Below are 20,467 nucleotides of genomic sequence, written 5' to 3'. Positions count from 1 at the left end.
CTCCCCAAACTGACAGGCTGGCTCCTGTTGTCATTGCTATCCAAGATGGAGACTCCAGATCCATCCCCTCCTCAAATTCTCAGTCTTCAACTACCAATTCAGCTTGATCTTTGTTCCAGGACTACTAGCCTTACCGCATAACCCTGGGAATGAGGATCCCACCCGGATAACAAGACATTTTGTAATGGTCTCATGTGTGCCCTTACCCAAAGAATTAGATCCAATGCTGCTACCATGGAGCCCACCAGTTGAAGATAGAGAAGCCTACAGTGTGGCTCTATGCACAAAAGCAGTTCATACTTGACTCTGGAGTTTCTGAATACTTTGCACAGTTAACTGAACATAACCCATCCTGATGTTGAAGTGAACTTCCAAATACTCCAAAGACTGAATAGGCTGCAACCTGCTCTTTGCGGTTTATCACTCAACCCAGTTCGTGTAACAAGTGAACCACATGAGCCGTAGCCTCTTCACTCTCTTGAACCAACACTGCACAATCAACAAATTATCCAGATAAGGATGGACCAAAACATCTTCTTGTTGCAAAACAGCTCCCACTACCACCATTACCTTGGAAAACGTCCGTCAAGCAATGACAACATCAAATGGCAGCACTTGAAACTGGAAATCTCCATCCAACACTGCAAAATGCAGATACCTCTGAAGTTCCCTTCTTATGGGAATATGCAGATATACCTCTGTAAGGTCCAAGGAGGTCAGGTATTCCCCCTGTCTAACTGCCAACATGATGGACACAAAGTTTCCATCCTGAAATCCAGAACTTTCAGGGCTTTGTTGACCTGCATCAAGTCTAGAATAGGATGAAAGGAACCTCTTTCTTGAGAACCACAAAGTAAAAAAAAATACTGACCTTGAGCTCATTGCATACAAAGAACTGGAGTCACTGCTCCTATGCTGAGACAATCCAGTGTCACTCAGACCGCTTCCTTCTTGGATGCAGAATTACAGGGGGAAGCTATATAAGCATCTGTAGTAGGATAGGAAAACTCCAGAGTGTAACAGTCTCTAATGATATCCAAAACCCACCAATCTGAGGTAATCTGGGATCCACCTTTGGAATAAGTTTGATAACTGACCTGTCTTCATCTCTGAAGACTGGGTCCCAAAACCTTCACTGGGAAGTTTGGAAAGTTGCTGAACCCCGCCTCCCTCCTCCAGCTCCTCTTTCTTTTCCATGTCCCTTTGAGGAATGAAAGGTTTGAATCTGCTAAAAGGTTTGAATCTTTTGCCCTCCTGAATAACAACCTGATTTAATTTTCCTTGAATCACAGAACCAATTTCTTGGCAAGAATTGGTGTGAAGCACTTTTTGGCTTATCCTCCAGAAGCTTGGGTGCCTTGGATTCGTCCCATGCTTTAGTCAACTTTTCAAGATCCTTGCCAAATAGCCGCTTTCTTTTATATTTATTTATTTTATTTATTTATTTATTTCTTTTGTATACCGACATTCGATCGAGATATCACATCGGTTTCCAGATAACTAAAGGAATAGGGTGGTAACAGCCCTATTTTACATTATAACATGGTATTAAATAGATATAAGAATATTTTACATTATAACATGGTAATAAATATAACAAGAATATTTTACATTATAACATGGTAATAAATATAACAAGTTGTAACAGAACTAACAGGAGTACATGGAACATTAGACTATAGTATATAACATATGTACATAAATGGCTTGTTGATGAGGATAAATTATGGTAAGGAGAGCAGGGAGTGTAGAGGGGGGAGGGGAGAGGAAGGGATGTGTGGGAGGAAGGTAGTGATAGGGAGGGAAAGGGTGGTGGGAGATGCTTGTGTAGGGAGGGAAAGGTGTGGGGCGAGATGCTTGTGGAGGGGGCATGGAGTGGATGGTGCGATTGGGCGGGTTATGTGTCGGGTGGGAAAGCTTTTAAAAATAGCCATGTTTTGAGGTGTTTTTTGAAGACTTGCAGTGAAGGTTCGTTTCTGAGACAGGTGGGGAGGGTGTTCCATAAGGTGGGGCCCGCTATTGTTATGGCTCGTTTGCGGGTGACGTTGAGGTGTGCAGCTTTGAGATTGGGGACGGCTAGGAGTCCAGTGTTGGTGGATCTGAGAGTTCTTTGAGTGGGGTAAGGTTGTATTCCGTTGTTTAGCCAGTCCATTTTGTTGTTGTTTATTTTTTTGTGCATGAGGGTGAGGGTTTTATACTGGATTCTTTGTGTAATGGGTAGCCAGTGGAGTTCTTTGAGCGTGGGTGTGATGTGAGGGGATTTTTTGTTGTTAGAGATGATTCTGGCGGCAGCGTTCTGTAGAACTTGGAGGGGTTTGATGTGTATTTCTGGTAGTCCGAGGAGGAGGGAGTTGCAGTAGTCGAGTCTTGACAAGATAATTGATTGGAGGACTGTTCTGAAATCGTGCTCTTGGAGAAGGGGTTTGAGTTTTTTTAGTGTCTGCAGTTTGAAGAATCCATCTTTGATTGTATTGGAGATGTGTCGTTTAAAGTTGAGTTGGCTGTCAATTGTTACGCCTAGGTTTCTTGTGGACGGCGTGAGTGAGGTTTGTGAGATTTGTGGCACTCCCGGGTTGATTGAGTTTCCTGGGTGGTCAGAGGGGGTGCACATGAGTGGATAGGAGGGATGGTCATCGTGGATGTGAATGATTTCTGTTTTGGCTTGGTTGAGACATAGTGATAATTGAGATAGTAAATGGGATAAGTTTGAGCTGAGTTTGTTCCATTTTTCCATAGTGAGTTGAATGGAGTTGTTTATGGGGAGTAATATTTGTATGTCGTCTGCATAGACAAAGTAGGTGAGGTTTGCCTCTGATAGGTATTTGCATAGTGGGATGAGATATATGTTGAAGAGGGTTGATGATAGGGAAGAACCTTGTGGGACTCCATGAGTGAGGGGCACTTGTGAGGATTCAGATGAGTTCATCTTGACGATGTAAGATCTGTTTGAGAGGTAGGATTTGAACCACTTGATTGTGGTGTCTTGGAGACCAATTTCTTTAAGTCTGGTGAGGAGTGTTCTGTGATTGATGGTGTCGAAGGCGGCTGATATATCAAGAAGTATCAGGAGGAACGATTTGCCTTTGTCGCGGCCTTTGAGGATGGTATCGGTGAGGGAGAGGAGGAGGGTTTCAGTGCTGAAGAGTTTTCTGAAATCATGTTGTGCAGGCTGAAGAACATTAAAGGTTTCAAGGTGGTCTGTGAGTTGATTGTTGACTGTTTTTTTCGATGATTTTTTCTAGGAATGGGAGGTTGGAGACTGGTCTGTAGTTTGCTGGGTCGGATTTGTCGAGTTGAGGCTTTTTGATGATTGGTTTGATGATGGCGTTTTTGAGTTTTTCTGGGAAGATTCCTTGTTCTAGGGATAGGTTGATGATGTAGGTTATTGGTTTGACAATAATCTCTCTGATGAGTTTTAGGGTTTTGATGGGGATGGGGTCTAAGGAGTGGGATGCAGGGTTGGTTTTTCTGATGATAGGTTCAATTTCTGTGGTAGCAACGGGAGTGAATTGTGACCATGAGTGGATAGGAGGGGGGGTGTCAATTAAGTCATTGTGGGTTTGCGGAATCTTGGCAATGATGTTGTTGACTTTATCCTTGAAGAATTGTGCTAGTTTTTCACTGGAGATGTTGCTGGAGTTTGGCGTATTGTCATTTTGGATGGGGTTGGTAAGGTCTTTGACATAGGCGAAGAGGGTCCTTGGGTTAAATTGGTAATCGTGAATTCTTGATGTGTGGAAATTACGCTTTGCTGTGTTAAGGTCAGTTGTATAGTTGTGTAATAGTGTTCTGTATTTGTCTTTCAGGTTTGAGGTGGGGGTTCGTCTCCACTGTTTCTCAGTGTCTCAGTGTTCGCTTTGAGGTTTTCAGTTCTGGGGTGTACCATGGTGCTCTTTGCTTTGTGGATTGTTTTATTTCCTTTTTTATCATGGGGCATAATGTATTGGCTATGTCTGCGTTGATAGATATCCAGGAGTTTGTGGCTGTGTTGGCGTCATTTAAGTTGATTGTTTTTAGTGCCTCAGGTAACAGTTTGGCGATGTCTTCACTGGAGCATGGTTTGGTGAATTCGATGATTCGGTTGTTTGTTTGTAGTGGGTTTGATTGGAGTTGAAGCTTGGCTTGGATGAGGCTGTGATCAGACCATGGGGTGGGGGTTGTAGATGGTGGTTCAGTTGCAGATATTTTGTTGTTTATGAATATTAAGTCCAGGGTGTGTCCTGATTTTTGAGTGGGCGCTTAGTTTGTTTATTCTTGGAAATGGAATCTGCAAATCTAGTCCAAAGCCACAACAAATGCCTTGCAGCCACAATAGATGCCATACTCCTCACCAAAGTGCACACCATATTAGAAAACACATTTGACAAAAAGGCGGACCCTGGTTCTAACTGAGATGCCTCTTGAAATAACACAGCCATCTACCATGGTCTCCTGAATTCATTGGGCTAAGTAAAAACTTGCCCATGCCACAATACAGTTACATGCCACTATCTGAAGAGCCATACTAGAAGCTTCAAAGGCCTGTTTGAGCACCACTTTGATTTTCCTGTCCTGCACATCCTTTAGAGCAGCACCACACTCAATAGAAATAGTAGCCATTTGGTGACAACACACACTAAAGCATCTACTTCTGGGAATCTCAAATTCTCTTTCTCCTGAACTGCAACTGGATACAGTTTGACCAGTGCACATCCACCTTTAAAATAAGGCTCAGGTGCCTCCCACTCTAAGTCAATTAAATATTTGACAGCTTTGTGCAAAGGAAAGGACTTGGAGGGACTTTTCAAACTAGTCATAATGGGATCATCCTCAGTTTCCAGACCTTCATTTGTCTCGGGTTCATACTCTATCAGGTAGCGCTGCGTGAGAAAATCTCTCCCCCCAGCACCCCTTGTCCTATAAATGTAATACTTCATTGCTCCTAAGAGATAATGTATTAGTGAGAGCAATAATTATTTATATAAAGATAGAGCAACTCAGTAAAATCAAACAAAAGGTTTTCAGTAAAGAATATAATTATTTATTATATATGAGTAGATTGATCAAGCCTTTAAAAGAAAGATACAGAAGATAAAAATAAGTTGCTATTCTTACCTATGAGTTAAGTGCTTTTTCCCTGAGCTGCAACCTGCCAATGCAGATCAGATGTGCAGCCACGAGCTCAGAAATCATAACATATTTATACCTTTCATTTGTTTACATAAGAAGGTTTATAATAAATTTCACGTATTTAATAAACATTGCTTATTTATCTGAAACAGTGCACATAAGGTCAAAAATTTTAAGAAAAAAAAGATACACAGATTAAAAGGATATAATGTCTGAGAATTTAAAAACAAATCCACCTAAGTCTACCTGTTATCAATTGTATTAAATTAGATGCCTTATAACGTCTTGAGTACCTGAATGGCTATATCATCATGAAAGGAGCTGAATTAGCACTGAGAATCTGGCCTGTAATCTTACTGTAAATAATTTGTTTATATTTAAAAAGAACACAACAAGCCTAATTAGTGGCTCATAGAATTTGGTATTCCCTTGCTGTCTGGACTGTGAGCCAATTCTGGGAGAAGTGCCAAGTCTCTCAGAGATATAATTAGGAAAAAAATACACTTGTCCTTTTTGGTAGCTTGTCACTAAGATATTCAATTATCTGTTTACAACTCATTTTAATATCACTGGATGAGAAACTCAAAGGGAGAGTTCTCTGATTGTTTTCTAGCTCTCTGTGAACTATGTTTACATTAGGCTGTGCAGCATATGAGTTAGCAGGAAAAGCCTTTCACTTTTTGACAGTTAATAATTTCAAATGTGGGGACATTGACTGGGACTCCTAGGGTAGGGCTTGGGGTGCCTGCAATATTGGTAACTTGTCTTCAACAATCTTAAGAAGCTGCAGAGAATGGGATATTACATCAACCAGTGTGCCTCTGTGGAATAATCTCACCATAACCAAACCACCCTCTTGGTTAAGAGCGTATTCTCCCTTCTAATTTCTGGTCAGACTGACTCCTTCTAAAATCTAAAACAGATTGCTTAGATCCAGAGGAAGCATCTTTTCCTCCTTCCTCCTTTCTAGATCTCTTGCTCCCAGATGTTTGTCCTTGGGAGATAGGAACCGCAGGAAAAGACTTAGGAACAGAAATTTGCCCTAAACAAAAGCCCTGATGAATGTACTTAAAAAATTCAGATAAAATGGAAGCTCAGGCAGGAGGAAGATCAGATGCTGAGGACTGTCCCTTTAAGCTTAACTGCCAATGTGGCCCCATGGAGACTACCTTCAGACTCTTGCTCTGCAGGAACCAAATAGGGTGGCTGTGTTTGCAGAGCCCTAATGTGGTTCTAATATGCCTGCCGTTCCAGCGAGCAAATCAGCAAGAACAGGTTTGACCAAGTGCCTGCAAAGACGGCCTCCCCCCCCCCCCCAGGAAAAGTCAACTGCCGCTGAATTTCAGCCTCTTCTTTTCTTTCATAAGCCCTGGCACATAGAACCTCTTCCATCTAGTTGCTGCTACGATCCAGAGAGAACAGAGTACAGGTTTTTTTCTGCACTCTCCTAGGCCACCATTCCCATTTACATAGTTGAAAACAAAAACAGAAAAAGCAAAGTTAAATACCTGTAACAGGTGTTCTCCATGGACAGCAACGGAAACAGCTAAAAAAGTCGGGCGACGTCATCCTCCAGTGTTGAATTCGGGCATGCACTCTTTATATGCTCCGAAACTTCTAGACTTTAATTGGAGCATGTGCGGTCATTCCCACTGAACCGTCATCTCTGAAGAAATCCTCAGTTTCAGTCCAATAGCTTTTTTTTTTCTTTTTTTAGCTTTTCGAGGTGGAGAGAGGAATTGTGTGGCTGTTTGCATTGCTGTCCATGGCGAACACCTGTTACAGGTAAGAAACTGCTTTTTCTGTCGATAAGCATATGTCCCAAGCCATGTGTCCTAAGAATTGCAACATGCGGCGAGCCAAAATCTGCTGGCTCTTTTGGACCACCCCTGTAATGGTCACCAATGTGAGTGCCCAGTCGCAGGGAAGAAACACTTAGAACTGAACCGTGTCCAACAGGGCGCCAATGAAGTTCAACTGAGGCAAAAGGTGAAGATAGGACTTCAGGTAGTTGATAATAAACCCCAGCGACTCTAACCCCCGAATGGTCAAGCACAGAGACCGTACCGCTCCCTTGATAAGCCAATCGTCCAGGTAGGGAAACACCTGCACCCCCAACCTGCAGAGGTATGCACCCACTACAGCCAGACACTTGGCGAAGATGAGTGGGCTGAGGCCAGCCCAAACAGTAAAACCCTAAACTGAAGGTGTTGCTTGTCTACCACAAACCGGAGATGCTTCCTGTGATCTTGGAAAATCTTGATGTGGGAATAGGGATCTTTTAGGTGGAGGGAGCAAAGCCAATCTCCTCTTTGTAGGAGGGGAATCAGGGTGTCTAGAGAGACCATCTTGAACTTTTCTCATTTTAGAAACTTATTCAAGGCTCTCAAGTCTAGAATAAGATGGAGTCCCTCTGTTCTCTTTGGAATAAGGAAATAATCAGTAGAACCCCCGCTATTTCAGCAGAACAGGCATGACAGACCTGGCCATTATGAGGGCGGCGAGCTCCGCCAAAAGTATTTCCTGATGCGAGGACTGACCAAGAGGGGCAAGGGGGAAAGTCCAGAGGGACACACAGGAAGTTCAGCCGGTATCCTCAACCAACTGGTCTGAGTTAAAACTGGGCAAATGGTCCAGGAAGAACTGTAGCCGACCTCTGGCTGGAGGGCCATGCATCAAGGGTATGAGCGGTTGGCTTATGCTCCCTCATAGCCAGTCAAAACCCTGTAGCAGGGCTTGTATGGGGCACCGGCTGAGGTCTAGGGGCATGGTACTGTTTAGGGCGGGCCCTAGAGATCACCCTCTGGGACCAGGTGCAAGAAGTATGGGCATTTCCTCTGGCGGTAGAAGGACCTCCTTCGGCCCTGATGCGAGGATTTCCTGGCAGATGATGGCAGGTACAATATATACTGGCGGAGAGATGCTGCAGGGTCTCATGATGATCCTTTAACTAAGCCACAGCATCCCTCACCTTGTCACCAAAGAGGTTTTCTCCAGTACACAGCAGGTCTGCAAGCCTCTCCTGCACCTCCGGGCGGAGATACGAGGCCCAAAGCCAGGCCATATAGCGGGCACCAATTCCCGTGGCTGTCACCCTCGCCGCCGTCTCAAAGTCATCATAGGTGGCGCACACCTCATGCTTTCCGCATTCAAGACCCTGCTGGACGACCGCTGAAAAAAGGTCCTCCTGCTGCTGGGCAGGTACTCGGTCAGGTGGTGAATCTGCCTCCAGAGATTCTGAGAATACTGCATCATATAAAGCTGGAAGGAGGTGATACGGGCAATCAGCACGGCGCCCTGAAACACCTTCCTAGCCAGCGCATCCAGTGCCCTGTGTTCCTGTCACAGAAGAGCGGCGGCTTGGGTGCGAAAGCGCTGGTCCTTCTTAAGGGTGAACTCCACTCCAACTGAGTGGTGTGGGAGTTGCCATTTCTCAAATCCCGTGGCATGCTGAACTAAGTACACTGCATCGGCCTTCCTGTTCACCAGAGGCATGGAGATGGGGTGTTCCCAGATTCTAAGGAGCAACTCCTTGAAAATCTCATGGACAGGAACAGCCACCAACTCCTTCGGGGCATCCACAAACTGAAAACCTTTAGCATCTTGTGTCTGGCATCCTCCTCCGTAAAGAAGTTGGAACAGAATGGCCTCAGCCATGGCCCACACAAAACCAGCAAAGTTTAAGTTCTCAGGCGGAGACTGGTGCCACTCCTTCAGAGGAGGCGGGTCCAAGGGTAGGTCACCGGAGTCATCAGAAGAGGACTCTGAGGAATCATCCCCCCACAGGTCGTAAGGAGCATCATCATCACAAAGATCGCCTGGAGACACTCACGGGGGGGGGGGGGGGGGTGCCTTCCCAGGCCCAGCAGCTTGGGCACCAAGGGCTCCGATGGACCCAGAACCGGACCAGGCATCGCTGGCTGTGGAAACAAGGGTCTAGATGGCACCTCTGGTCTCAAAGACCCTTCCCTCCTCAGAGGATCCCGCAATGGGGATGGCATCAGGAAGCGGCAGCACCAGTGGCAGTTGGGGCATTGATGGCACCTTGAACACCGGCATCGGCTGCATAGGGAGAATGCCAAGAACATCAAGGTGCTCCAGCAGTAGTGCCAACATAGAAGGTGCAGGCTCGGCACCAGAGGTTCGATGCCCTGTAGGGCTTGAACCACTACCAATTGCACCCTGCATTCCAGCTTCTCTTTGAAGGCCAACAACAGGAGAGACTGAGGACGAGGTATAGCCAGATCTCCCTCGGAGTTCGATGCCCGGCACTGGAATTGGTGAACGCCTAGGACTCCCAGCCTCGATGGATGGCTATACCTCCTCACTGCAGGGTCGCTTTGGGGGACCACAGCAGGAGTTAGTGCCAACCCACGTCTGGCACCATGCGAGGACAGAGACCAGTGGCGATGTTTCCGGGGTTTCCACATGGTGCTCAGCCCGGTCTTTCCCTGAAGCCAATCCAGAAGTCCTCGAGAGAAGAGACCGATGAAGGCTGATCTCCTGTGTCCCTCTCCACCAGAGATCCTGGTGGAGGTGGGAACACAGAGGGATCAGTGTCCATCTGTTCTCTCTGGCCATTTGGAATCGATGCCCCTGACACCGGTGTCGAGGGTTCGGATTTCCTGACCCAAACAACTTTTCTATCTTGTCCAGGCAGGTACGCCGGCCCTTGGGAGTCATATGGTTGCATAAATGACATCCCTGAAAGTTGTGCGATACCCTCAGGCAGAGGATACACACCTTGTATGGATCCGTGAGGGACATAGTCTGAGGGCACTGGGGGCATCAATGAAAACCCAATCACGCCATGACAAAAAGTCGGCGAACAGTCGATGACTGGCGGACGCTGAAGTAGACTGCTCCTGGGAATCGATCGCACAGAAAGCAAAAACCTTACCACGCCGCCAGAATAATCTAAAGCGGAGAAGAATGGAGAGGGACCTGGTGCAGGAAAAAGCGAAAATAATTTTCCAAAGAAAAAGAGCAAAAGCTCCATAACCGCGAGATGACAGCTCAGCGGAAAAGAGGAGACTCAAGAGGGACCCCGCATGGACAGTGGCATGATGGGCATGCTCAGTGTGTGCCAGTCAAAATTTCTAGAAACTTTGACATAAGTTTTCTGTGCCGGGATCCATCCGAAGTCACCCATGTGTGACGACTACCATCCTACTTGTCATAGGAGAATACAATAAACACATCCATAATATAACCACCTTTTATCCAAACAGGATACCAATATGATTAATAGAATCCAGAAAAACATTTGACTAGCAATTTTAGTACTATATTTGCATACACAGCAGGTTACACAAGGGAGAAGAAAGGAAAATTAGTTCTTACCTGTTAATTTTCGTTCCTGTAGTACCACGGATCAGTCCAGACCGTGGGTTGAGCCTCCTGTCCAGCAGATGGAGACAGACCAAAACTGAAAGGGTATCCCTATATCAGGACAGAGCCTACCCTTGAAGAATATGTCTGAGTAAGATAACCAAGAATACCCAGACTCCTCTGCTTTACTGGCCTGTCAGAGGTGAATGAACTTTGAGAGACTTTCTGACTATCACAGATTCAAAGGATGCAGAAGAGTTGGGAAACTGGTAAATCCTGCAAAGCTTATAATTACAGGCCAGGAAGGCATCAATGACTTGCAGAGAATCTCTGAGACAGATTTGCTGGCAACAAAAGGAGAGAGGCCTATTTTAATGGCCACATTTACTTCACAATGCAGGGATACTCGTTCTGCAGGAAAACAGGATGCAAGCCTTTATCTTGCAGATATTGGTTTCAATGACCTGAAACCAATTTGAATGAATCCTGGTGCCAAGCTCTATTCAAGACCCAGACTGGGAGGTGTTTACAATAAACAAAGAAGAACAACAGAAGACAAGAAGAGAATACTTGCATCAAAGCCAGTATGATACAGGAACTTGTTTACATTGGGAGGAGGAACAGGGTTAGAAGAATTCTTAGTTGAGGGAGGTCCTCACAAGCATTTCCTATACAGGATAGAATGTCATGACAAACAGTATCATGTGTTTGTGGGCGGTTACACTTTTCTGGAAGCTTCGAGAATGTTGGATTTTAATTATATAAGTCAGAGCAGGGCAGAAATTCATTGAGATGCTACTTATTACAGATAGAGGGCAGATTGCATCTCACAAGAACACTTGTCTTTGCATGTCTTTTGAAAAAAGCCAAAATAAACTAAATTTTAAAACCTCTTGCTGAATTGCAGTGTTCTTGTGCCCTAAGCTATGAGTCCCAAAATTAGACACCCTGCAGCCCTTCAGTATAACCATTGTCAAAGCAGAAAAGTATAAAGATAAACAGTAATGGATCAAGCAAGTAATGAAAGAACTCGAGCAAGTAACAAGAGAACTCAGAAACTTTAATTGCAAACACTGAATGGATCCTGTAGAAGAACGCTCTTGTCTGAATGTCCATTGTCAAAGAATTGCTTCCGGTGCCTCTAATTAGAATCATGGATGAACAACATGCCGCATCCTGCAAAAAGAGGAAGGAAGCTTCGAGCAGACGGCAGAAAGTATAGGGAAGGGTGTCTGGACTGATTCCATGGTACTACAGGAAAGAAAATTAACAGGTAAGAACTAATTTTCCTTTCCATGTACGTACCCGGATCAGTCCAGACCGTGGGATGTACCAAAGCTTCCCTAATAGGGTGGGACTGAGACAGTCCCGCTCGAAGCACCTGCCGACTGAAGGAACCAAATACTGGCGCCTGGACATCCAGACTGTAATGTCGAGCAAAGGTATGCAGGGATTTCCACGTAGCGGCCCTGCATATTTCCTGCAGAGAACCAGATTGACTCTCCACCCAAGAAGTAGCCTGAGAATGCAAGGAATAAGCTTTTAGGCCCTCCGGAACCACCTGGCCTTGGCAGATATAGGCCGACGAGATCACCTCCTTCAACCACCGAGCGATCGTAGTCTTAGAAGCCTGGTTGCCCCTATTTGGACCACTCAACAGGACAGAGGTGATCGAAGACACGAAACTCATTTGTGACCTGGAGGTAACGCAGGAGGACGCGTTTTACATCAAGGCAGCGTAGATCCCTCCCAATGGGACCCGCTATATTCTCAGGAGAGAACGCGGGAAGCTCCACAGACTGATTGACATGAAAGGAAGAAACAACCTTTGGTAAAAAGGATGGTAGTGTCTTGAGAGAAACTCCAGAATCAGAAAACCACAAAAAGGGCTCCCAACAGGACAACGCTTGGATCTCAGACACTCGTCTGGCGGAGCATATAGAAACCAGGAAAACTGTCTTGAGTGTCGGGTCCTTAAGGGTAGCCTGATGGAAAGGTTCGAAAGGAGCCTCACAAAGAGCCCGAAGGACTAAATTAAGACTCCACGAAAGACAAAATGACTCAGACGGGCGGCTTCAAATGCTTGACACCCTTGAGAAAATGGACAACATCTGGGTGAGATGCTACGGCGTGACCATCAACGTTACCTAAAAGAGAGCAGAGAGCGGACACTTGGACGCGCAACGAGCTGAGAGAGAGACCCTGGAGAGGCCATTTTAGAGGAAGGAAAGAATCATAGAAACCAGAGCAGAATGAGCCGAGACACCCGATTCTTCCCAGACATTTTCAAAAACTTTCCAAACATGGACATAAGCGAGCGAGGTAGAAGTCTTGCGGGCGCGTAGTAGAGTGGATATAACTTCTTTGTATCCCTTCTTTCTTAGTCTCTGCTGTTCAAAAGCCAGGCCGCTAGACAGAAGCGATCCACGTGGTCGAAAAATACAGGACCCTTCCAGAGCAGACGTGGAAGATGACCGAGATGGAGAGGGCCATCTGTCGCCAGATTTATCAGACCTGTGAACCATGGTATGCGGGGCCATTCGGGAGCTACGAGGATGACCGGACCCCTGTGAAGTTCTACTCTTCTGAGGACCTTTCCCCCACTAGGGGCCAAGGAGGGAACACGTAAAGAAGGACGTCGCGGGGCCAAGGAAGGACTAGAGCATCTACTCCTTCCGAGCAGTGCTCCCTCCAGCAGCTGAAGAACCTGGGAGCTTTGGCATTGCCCAAGGTTGCCATCAGGTCCAGGTGAGGAGGGCCCCATCTGCTAACAATCAGCTCCATTGCTCCGGACAACTCCCACTCGCCCGGATCGAGATGCTGTCGACTCAAGAAATTGGCTTGCACATTCTCCTTACCCGCTATTGGGCCAATACAGTAAAAATCGCGGCAGAGCGGGCGAGTGCCCGCTCTCCCGGCGCGCACACAGGTCACTCCTGTGCGCGCGATACAGTAATTTAATTTATTTAAATTAGTGCCGGCGGTAAAAAGAGGCGCTAGGGACACTAGCGGTTGCTGTCAGCAGGTTTGACAGCAGGCGCTTAATTTTGCCGGCATCGGTTCTCGAGCCCGCTGACAGCCACGGGTTTGGAAACCGGACGCCGGCAAAATTGAACGTCCAGTTTTCAACCCGCGAGCCTATTTAAAAAATTTTTTTTTAAAAAATTTTCGGGACCTCCGACTTAATATCGCCATGATATTAAGTCGGAGGGTGCATAGAAAAGCAATTTTTACTGCTTTTATGTGCACTTTCCCGGTGCCGGCAGAAATTAGCGCCTACCTTTGGTTAGGCGCTAATTTCTTAAAGTAAAATGTGCGGTTTGGCTGCACATTTTACTTACTGAATAAGGGGTAAAGCTAGCGCATAGAAAACGCGCGTCCAATCGCGGGTTAACAGTGTGCTCCGCCGGAGCGCACTGTACTGTATCGGCCTGTATGTGAGAAGCTGCCAGGCGCTCCAGGTGGCGCTCTGCCCAAGCGAAGAGCTTGCTTGCTTCTAGGGCCATAGGCGACTCTTGGTGTCCCCCTGTCGATTGATACAAGCCACCATGGTGGAATTGTCCGAGAGCACACGCACTGCCCTGCGGCGAATCAGTGGGAGGAAGACAGAGCCAGGCGAACCGCCCGGGCCTCAAGGTGACTGATGTGCCAGCGGGATTGGACCGGGGACCACTTTTTCTGATGAGATTGAGACTGGCAGACTGCTCCCCACCTGGAGAGGCTGGCATCTGTTGTTACTACAATCCACTGCGGAGTCTGGAAGGATATGTCGCTGATGGTAGAATCTGAGAGCGGGAGAGTTATCCAAAACTATTCCGAGACCGGTTTCCAATGGGATAGCAAAGCTTTCTGTAATGGACGCATATGCGCAAAAGCCCAGGGGACCAGGTCGATAGTGGAAGCCATGGTCCCCAGAACTTGAAGGTAATCCCATGCTGTAGGCAGAGGCAAGAGAAGGAGATTCCGGACCTGGTCCATCAGCTTGAATGCTCGAACGTCCGGAAGGAATACCTTGCCGATTCGGGTATCGAAATGAGCCCCCAGGAATTCCAAGACCTGGGAGGGCCACAGATTGCTCTTGGGAAAGTTGACTATCCACCCCAGTGAAGTGAGTAGAGCTAGGACTCTGTCGACTGCCAGCTTGCATAGAGTCTCCGACTTGGCCCGCACTAGCCAATCGTCCAGATAAAGATGGACCAGGACTCCTTCCCATCAGAGAGCGGCTGCCACCAACACCATGACCTTGGTAGATGTGCGCGGTGCTGTGGCAAGGTAGAAGGGCAGAGCCCGGAACTGAAAGTGCTGGCCCAAGATGTCGAAACTGAGATACCTCTGATGCTCGGCCCAGATTGTGATGTGTAAGTAGGCCTCCGCCAAGTCCATGTAGGCCAGATATTCTCCGGGGTGAACAGCCACAATTACCGCCCTCAGGGTCTCCATCCGAAAATGAAACACCTTGAGGGCTTGGTTAACCCTCTTGAGATCCAAAATGGGGCGGAAAGAACCGTCCTTTTTTGGAACCACGAAGTAGATGGAATACTGGCCGGTGCCTTGTTCCTCCGTGGGGACTGGGACTATGGCCCCCAGCCCTTGCAGTCTGGAGAGTCTGGGATACGGCAGCCTGATTCCGATGTCCACATGGGGAGACTAGGTGCAGATCCAGTAGGTCTCGAGCAAATTCTAAAGCGTAGCCTCTCGATTATCTCAAAGACCCACTGATCCGATGTGATTTTGGCCCATTCCTCGAGAAAGAGAGAGACAGACGACCACCTAAGTTTGGAACGGAGGAATGGGCCAGCCGAATCTCATTGGGAGGTGGGCTTGGCGGTGGAATGCTGTGGAAGGCACGGCGGCCTCGAAAGGACAGATATGGAGGAGTTTCCCCTAGAAAGTTGGAGTTTCCTCCGAGCATTATATCTCCGCTGACCCCGAAAGCGGGTACGTGTAGGGAAGAAGGCCATTGACTGTTTCGGCCAGTCCTCAGGTAGTTTATGAACCTTATTCTCACTCAAGGATTTAATAAGCTGCTCAAGGTCCTCGCCAAAAAGCAACTTACCTTTAAAAGGAAGCGTGCCCAACTGCGTCTTGGAAGAAGAGTCAGCCGACCAATTCCAAAGCCAGAGGAGCTGTCTGGCTGAAACCGCTAAAGCCATTGCTTTCGCCTGGATGTGGAACAAGTTGTGAAGGGCATCCGCCCCCATACGCTACAGCGCCTTCCAACCTTTCAGCCTGCTCTGCGCCTCTGTAGATGGGAGGTCCTGGGTGCTGAGCAATTGTTGAACCCACCTAAGGCTTGCTTGCTGCATGAGACTGCTGCAGATTGATATCCGAACTCCCAAGGCCAAGACTTTGAAGATGCGCTTGAGATAGGATTCTAACTTGCGGTCTTGAACATCCTTCAGGGCCGTAGCACCCACCACCAGGATGGTGGTGTGCTTAGTGACTGCAGACTCCGAAGAATCCACTCTTAGGGATTTTTAGCATGTCCATGCACTCCTCGGGGAGAGGATAGAGCTTGTCCATAGCCCTCCCCACTTGAAGCCCCGACTCGGGAGCTTCCCATTCTCGGAGAAGCATCAGCTTGTGCATGGGATGGAAGGGGAAAGTGTGCAGAAGAGCCCTGAGTCCCTCCAGGACCGGGTCCACGCAAGCTGGCATCGCGGCCATGAGCACATCCACTGAAGGACTCTCAATTCCCAGCTCCTGAATGATACAAGTAATAAGCGGATCCAGTTCCTCCCTTTGAAATAAGCGAAGAACTTGTGGGTCATCTCCCTCCAGGGGGGGGGGGGGGGGGGTGTGTCCCCATCAACTCTGCATCTGGGTCCAGGTCCGGAACCCCCAAAGGAGCAGGAGGATCCGGAAGGGGGGGGGGGGGGGGGGGGCCCCAGGGACCACCTGCACTCTGATAGACCCTTGCGCATCCAGAGCCGTGGGAGCGGGCTGGGGGGCATCAGAGGGATTTTAGGGGAAGGGGGACCTGGTGAGGGTGTCCACCTCCTCTTGCAAACTAGCTAAGTAAGATTTGTGCATGAGAAGCACAAATTCAGAAGAGAAACGAGGTCTGGACTTCTCGGTGAGGGATTTGGGGGGGGGTCAGTACCTTCATCAGGAGACTGCACGGGGCTCAAATTGGGGGGGTGAGACAGTAAAATCAGGCTCCTCTGTGTCCTGCAACCCAGTCACATGAGCTGCTGATATCCCCAAGATGTCCGCCGTTCCTGCGGTTTGCCGACCCGGGAACGGCCTGGCCATGCGTTTAGTAGACCTGCCCCAGGGGGTACTGATCTATTTGCTGCCGAGGAGGGCCCCTCTTCCCCCCGCAGACAGCCCGAACACAGCCCATTGCAGGAGAGCCGAATCGAAGGCTCCCTGCAGGCAAGGCATAAGTTAGAACGCGGCATGAAAGGAACTGCGAGGCAAAGAGAAAAAAATCAGAATCAGCTGAGCTGCAGTGCCTGAAGGAGCAGGAGCAGGAGAATGAACTCTGCTCGCTCCTGTCTCTCAATTACAGATGCCGAGGTAAGACGGGCACCTGATTGACTAACTTTTTTTTTTTTGTTTGTTTAACTGAGTAGTGCAGGGGAATGAATCATCCCTGCTGGCAGCGCCGGGAAATGAAACGTCCCGGGAGAGAGACAGTTGTGTAGGGGGAGTGACTGGACCACCAGTGTCATCCCACAGCCGAGGTACACCGGGAATAGGGAGCCTAGGCTGTATCAAACAAGGGGCCAAGCCCCCCTAGGCTCCCCAAGAGCGAGAAGACAGAACTGTCTCCTGAGAACAAAAAAAAAAAACAGTCCAACTTTTTTTTTTTTTAAACAAACTTAATTTCAAGAAACAATACTTGCTTGATCCTGTCAGAATTAGAATAAGAAAAGCCCCACAAGCAAGGGCTAAGGAAGAAACCAGGGCACTGCAGGGTGAGCTGCCTGCATCTGCTGGAGACAGACAAATACTGAAGGGCTGCAGGGTAGGCTCTGTCCTGATATAGGATACCCTTTCAGTTTTGGTCTGTCTCCATCTGCTGGACAGGAGACTCAACCCACAGTCTGGACTGATCCAGGTATGTACAGGGAAGCAATATTAATATTTGTATGCTTCAATAAATGTTGAATATATGGGAACAGATGTATAACAGGCATACCCAAGCATTCTTGCTCTCAGTGGAACATTCACAGTCATGAGAGCTTCTGAAAGATGATATACAGACAGTCAAATTGACTAGAATTAAATATGTCTTCCCTGACTTGACCTAGTTGCACACATTTCCTAGGTGCATTTAGCTCCTTAAAATATGCATGTAGTAATCTTCATGGGTCAGTGAAAGCCTAAATATATGTCCGTAACTAAGGGTAAAGCGCAGTTACTTATCTGTAATAGGTGTTCTCCTAGGACAGCAGGATATTAGTCCTCACATGTGGGGTGACTGAGCATGTCCAGCTTGCCACTATCCACGAGAGGTTCCCATTCAGTGTCGTAACAGCAAAAACATGAGCAAGAAAAATAACAAACCAAAGGTGAACCCAACATCGTAGAGAGGCAGGCAGGATTCCTGAGGACTAACATCCTGCTGTCCTAGGAGAACACCTGTTACAGGTAAGCAACTGCGCTTTCCCCTAGGACAAGCAGAATGTACTCCTCACGTGGGTAATTACAGAGCTTTAGACTGCTCTTTGTGATCAGAGGGACCCACAGTAGCCGAACAAGATGCCAACGGGCACAACACAAATGCGGCGCTGTAGGAGAAACAGGACAGTCTGGTCCCATAGAGAGCATGATGAAACAGTTGGGTTCAAGAATAGAATAGATTGCGAAGGACAGACTGGCCAAAAGCGCTGTCCTGGCGACTATCCCTGTCGAGACAGTAGTGGGCCGCGAATGTGTGGAGAGAACTCAAGTCGCGGCCCTGCAGATTTTGGCAACAGGGATTGTATGCAGATGGGCCACTGATGCCGCCATAGCCCGCACAGAGTAAGCCTTCACTCTGCCAGCCAGCTGGAGGTCTGCCTGCTCGTAGCAGTAGGCAATGCAATCCGCTAGCCAGTTGGATAGGGTCTGCTTCCCCACTGCTGCTCCCAAAGGACACAAAAAGCCGGATAGTCTGTCTATGACTCGCTGTATGGTCCAAGTAGAAAGTGAGTGTCCGCTTGCAATCCAGGGTGTGAAGAGCATGTTCTCCCGGGTGTGAAGGCGGCCGTGGGAAGAACGTAGGAAGGATGATTGACTGGTTGATGTGAAAGCAGTCACCGCCTTCGGCAGAAATTTTGGATGTGTACGCAGCATCACATGATCATGGAAGAATTTCATGTAAGGAGTGTACATAAATAGGGCCTGGATCTCACTGACCCTGCGAGCGGAAGTGATCGCCACCAGGAATATAACTTTCCAGGTGAGAAACTTCAGGTCACAGGATTTGAGAGGCTCAAATATATGCCGCATAAGCCTCGCCAGGACAACGTTGAGATCCCACAGGGTTGACAGTGGGCGAAGCGGGGGCTTCAGTTGAAACAGGCCCACTTGAAGCATCCAAACAGCAGCTGGACTGAAATGGGTGCCCCAGCAATTCCTGGTAGTAGGCTCTGAAGTGTACTCAGACCGAGCTGGTTCGGAGGCCAGACTCGGACAGTGCCACAGATAATCTAGCAGGCGGGGAAGCGGGCAGGAGAAAGGGCCCAGTCCATGGCCCCCACACCTAGGTGGAAAAACGCTTCCACTTCGAGCTGTAAGATCTCCGAGTGGAAGGTTTCCAGGATTCATTCAAGATCCTGGAAACACCATCCGAGAGCTGCAAGGGCTGGAGGATCATGCGCTCAACATCCATGTCTTGAGGGCCAGGGTCCGGAGGTTCGGGTGGCGCTGGGTGCCCTATGATAGGAGGTCAGGAGCCGTCCCCAGTGGAACTGGTGTGCTCATGGACAGGTCCTGGAGAAGAGGGAACCACACCTGTCTTGGCCAGGAGGGTGCCACCAGGATCATGGTCCCCCCCATCCTCTTGCAGCTTCGTCAGAATCCTCGAGAGAAGCGGAATAGGGGGTTATGGGTACATGAGACCTTGTCCACAGTGAAGGGAGATCACGTCGTAGGCGCGGACCGTCCTTCCCCGGAATCAGAAGATGCTCACCTTGTGATTGTGGGGAGAGGCGAACAGGTCCATGTCTGGTGTGCCCCAGTGATGGAATAGGTCGGCTGCCACTGCCAGGTTCAGGGACCATTTGTGTGGTTGGAAGGACCAGCTGAGGCGGTCCACCAGCGTGTTTAGGTGACCCGGCAGGTACGTGGCCCGTAGATACATCCCCTTGGAGAGAGCCCAATTCCAGACCTGTATCGCTTCCTGGCAGAGAGGGGAAGGAGCCCGTACCGCCCCGCTTGTTGATGTACCACATCGCCACCTGGTTGTCCGTTCTGATGAGGATGACCTTGGAGGACAGTCTTTCCTGGAAGGCCCACAAGGCGTACAGGATCGCCCGCAGCTCCTAAAATTTATCTGGTAGCGGGACTCAGCTGCAGTCCAAAGGCCCTGGGTATGCAGGTCCGTGTTTCCCCCCCGCCTCTGAGGTGAGACATCAGTGGTGAGAGTCACCTGGGGTGGTGCAGGCTGGGATAGGAGACCTAGTTCCACATTGGACAGGGCCTCCCACCAGGTTAGGGAGAGACGGAGAGGGTCCGTGACCGTCACTGGCGCTTCCAGATCCTGGGATGCCTGTCGCCACTGAAACCGCAAGGCCCACTGCGGGTCCCTCATGTGGAAGGCAGGCCAAGGGGGTCACGTGGACCGAAGCTGCCATGTGGCCCAGCAGGCGGAGTAGCAGACAGGCCGGTACCTTCTTTCTGTTGTGATGGTGACCGCTCAATCCCTGGGCAGAAAAGCTTTCGCTTATGCCGTATCCAACCTGGCACTGATAAAAGTCCAGTCGTGGAGACTGGTTGAGATGTGACTTGGGGAAGTTGATAACTAATCCCGAGGTCTGTAAGGTCTGAACTATCAAGGCTAGAGCATTCATGGCCCCGAAGTGTGATTCGCTCC

At 48.4% G+C, this 20,467-nt stretch overlaps 1 protein-coding gene across 2 annotated transcripts in view; it reads right to left on the bottom strand.

The window, feature by feature from the left end:
• Positions 1-20,467, bottom strand: part of NUP155 (nucleoporin 155) — a 304,350-nt gene that overhangs the window by 138,703 nt on the left and 145,180 nt on the right. The gene's annotated exons all lie outside the window — the stretch shown is intronic.

This window comes from Rhinatrema bivittatum, chromosome 1, assembly GCF_901001135.1.
Source record: "Rhinatrema bivittatum chromosome 1, aRhiBiv1.1, whole genome shotgun sequence".
Classification (NCBI taxonomy): Eukaryota; Metazoa; Chordata; class Amphibia; order Gymnophiona; family Rhinatrematidae; genus Rhinatrema; species Rhinatrema bivittatum.
The sequence above is the reverse complement of the archived record's forward strand: the minus strand, read 5'-3'. Positions and strand labels throughout refer to the sequence as shown.